Raw genomic sequence first — 3876 nt, forward strand, 5'->3', positions numbered from 1 at the left:
ATGGATACCCGTTAGATTGGAAAAATGAGACTAAATTTTGGTAAAAGTCAGACGAGGGGTTTGGTAAATCATCGGTCCATATGGAAGTGCCATTATTGATTGTTTATTCAATGTTATACGTTTTGTTAATAACAGTCCATCACACATCGGCCTAAAAAAGCTACCATATACAGTAGCAGGAACATTACATGTACCGCAAACTTAACTAACTGCAATGACTTGCACCGTCCTTGCGGATCATAAAGTCAGGAATATTAAAAATAAAATAAAATAAAAACAAATCACAAAAAGCATAACGAGCAGATGTTGCACAGAGCCAACGCTGTCAACAAAAGACTTGAACGAGCAAAAGCGAGAAACTCACATTTTCAAATTAACAGCGACGCACATTTACGTTTAAGCATATCTTGCTGTGGATGTAAAAATACTCGTACATAAAAAAGTTTACCCATGTTGCATTTCATCACAACTCGCATTTGCAAGAATTTACCCAAATAGGCGGTGTACAGATTTACGAGCTGTTTGAGAGAATTATCAAAATGTCTGGGCAAAATCTGGACAATTTAGGTTTATAAAAATTACACCTATACTGCAAGCGACAAAATTACATGTATACTGTATCTGTATAACGTCTTATCGAAAGGATGATCTTGCTCATGCCGTCCATTAAAAAGATTTCTATTCACCATTTCACGTTTTAATTTTGAATTCATTGAGTAACTGGGTCATTTTTTGGACTATGAATAGTCTTCAGTTAAACAAATCAATAACTGATCTCCGAATCTAACGAACGTCCGAAAAATAGTATCGTGCTACCCAACTCTACCCGTTCTGTTTGGTTTTCCTATGCTACATTCCTGCTTCTAGTTGAGACGCAAGTGGCAATCAGCATAAACGGAGTTTCAAAAGTAAACGTTGGCACTAAAACATGACCATGTTTTTTATCAAACATAAAAATTAAATCAATGATAAAAAATATTAATTTCATTATTAAGATCATACCCCACAAAATACGCTTTTATATTGGGTGGCGTATTGGGATGAAAAGTTATATTAATATAGGTTCATGATAGACAATATCTTTGACATCGCGCAATTTTCAATTTAAGTTACCTGCACAGCGTTTTAAATTTTCAAAATCAAATGAATATTCTCATGGAAATTCTATGAAAATTACCGACACATTTATTCAAATGTAAATTTGCAGTCATTTTTTTATAATGTAAATCTGTGCAACTTTAACTTGCTATGTTATACCCTATGGGTGTTTATCAGAAAAGAAATACGGAATACGGCCTTACGATCGAATGAATGGCACGCTTTCGATCACAAATGTCAGAGCACATGCGATCTAACCTTAACGAATATGATATAAAATCCAAATAGCATTACAAATAAAATGCTCCGTAAACCAACAACCCAGAGAATTTTAACTTTTGCCTCATCTTTGATTGGAATCTTTCCTTTGAATTCCTCTTTGAAGGATGTGTCAAACTCATTCATTCCAGTAATCAAGAATACTGATCGAAAATAAGTTACTGTCACCTGAGGAATAACTGTTACTGAAGTGTAGAAATGTGGTAAAAAACGTATGCTTTGGGGGATTGATTGATTTTTCATTGATCAAAACCTTTTAGGCTGGATTGAAGCAAGGTAAGAAGAATTGATCAACTTAGCTGTGCACAATGAAAAGAATTGCGTTTAAAAAATTCAAATGCTTTGTTACAATCGACGCAACCGTGGGATATTTCGATATAAAGTAATGGATTACGAGTTTTCCTTTCTAAGTTTACAGCTTACGCTAACGAACTGTTAGAATATACATAACATGATAACTGTTTAAAGCGACAAGAAACACGGCACTCTCGAATAATATTACGCTTTTTTTTAATTATTGTAAATCTGGTTGAGAATAAACGGATGTAACATCGTTATAACTAAATAGAACGCAAGGAATCTGTTCACGTATGCTTTAATGATGAAGCAGAGAAAATATTTCTATAACTCAAGCAATTTCAATGAATCCAGGTGTAGTGCATAGCTGATACCCTGTTTCCTCAAGCCCTATGTGAATTCTATTCATTTGAATATAAAATTCTTGCCATCATGTCAAAGCCACTATAGAATGATGAAGGGGTTCCTCATATTCTCTTTTATATAACAACGCCGTTTTAGATAAAAAAAGAAGGATTTTGGAACTTACCTTTAAATTGTGATTCAGCGCTTTGATAGATGATGGATGATAGTTGTTGATGGATGCAATAAGAGAATTTTGCCGATGCGTTAAGGCTCTTAATCGATTCGAATTCTTTCGGTAGAAACCTCACTGATGAAAACAAGTGAACAACGGAAAGGCACAGGAACAACACTGTGTACGATTTGCACTCCACTTTACATGTATAGTTCTATTATAACATTGTTTTATGTTCCAATACTTGTGTTTTCCAGATTATTTAACTGAGATAGAATCGAATAACTGATGTATGTTTCAACGTTTCAGAAAACGAAGTTCAATTCACATCTGCCTTATTGTTTACACTTATGACACTTAAGAACCACTGGCATATTTGACACTAAGCTAGCACGCATAGCACGAAAAACTTGTCGTGCATGTTAATCCTTCCATGTTAAAGATCGGAACGCTGTTGTGTGGAGTAGTGTTGATCGTGGATTCGTAGCTTCGAACCTATTTATCGCCAACGAAGGCCCCAAGTTGGGATGCTCAAGTTATCACTAGAAACTAGATAATCACACTTGGATTCGCGCAGTATACACCTTGTGTCCGCATATAAAATGCGGTGTACGCTGAACTGCACGCTTTTGTAGCTTGTATCTTCCGCAAAGCAGAGATTTAATTAAACAAACAACAATAAAAATGATAATTAATGTTAATCCGCAGCGCACATGTACTCCCGACGAACGGCTGTGTTGAACTAAGTAGAAAAACAAACCATACCTCATAAGCTGGCACGTCTTCGAGAGAACCCTGAGGAATTCTGTAGCGAGCAAGCGTCAAATGAGCATGTCCAAAACGGGCAACCACCTGGCCTCAAAAAGCTTGAATAGCTAGTGGTCTCACTCGAACACGCTGACATTCAACGTTGCCAAGGCGTTAGCTTAACTTTCTCACTCTTTCATGTATCCTCCCTTTATTATATCCTTTGCGATACCCTCGCTACATTAGCCAAGTGAGGAAGCCTAACGAACAAGAAAATGCAAGTACGATGCATGTACGGGGAGCATAATGCGTTTTTCAGATTTGCTTTCCTTTTTCCAATTTTGTCATCTTTCTCCACTGGATGCTACACAAAACTATTCTTTATCTGCAACACAGGACGGTTCCCTTTAATTTCAATTATTAGTAGATAAAGTAACTTTTTCTAAAACATGCTAATTCACGTAGAATGTTCTATTTTTTTTGCATTTCATTCCGTTTTCAAAACCAACCTTTTCCTATGTATTGTATCTAAATATGGTCAAACACATCGTTTATATTGCATTTATCAATGCCGTATAAACTACAGTGTTCAATCAGCACTTGCTTCAGATTCGAAAATCAAATGTTGTAGTATTACATGTGAAAATGATTAATTCATTCGTTTCGTGCTTACGAAAATCAAGCAATTGATCTAGTCTAGTACCAGCAAGCAAATTCTGTACCAAATAGAGAAGTTTGCAGGTGATTCTCGAGAAAATACATAATTTCGTTGTTCATTCCAAATAAATTAACATCAATGATTCCGTTATTTGATGTGTGTGCTTCCATGATACTTCCTGTGTTCTTTTAGACCAATATAGTAGCTCTGGCGCTTAACTCCGATAGTTTAATAAAGGTACCTCTGAGTAATGCACCGACAATATGGAAGTCACAAATAG

At 35.7% G+C, this 3876-nt stretch overlaps 1 protein-coding gene across 1 annotated transcript in view; it reads right to left on the minus strand.

The window, feature by feature from the left end:
* Window positions 1–2897, minus strand: part of LOC125950290 (homeotic protein ocelliless) — a 14964-nt gene extending 12067 nt beyond the window's left edge. Inside the window, exon 1 of the mRNA XM_049678188.1 lies at window positions 2204–2897. The gene's annotated coding sequence lies outside the window, so the exon portion shown is untranslated. The remainder of the gene's footprint in view (window positions 1–2203) is intronic.
* Between the last annotated feature and the right edge of the window lie 979 nt (window positions 2898–3876).

Source organism: Anopheles darlingi, chromosome X (assembly GCF_943734745.1).
Source record: "Anopheles darlingi chromosome X, idAnoDarlMG_H_01, whole genome shotgun sequence".
Taxonomy (NCBI): Eukaryota; Metazoa; Arthropoda; class Insecta; order Diptera; family Culicidae; genus Anopheles; species Anopheles darlingi.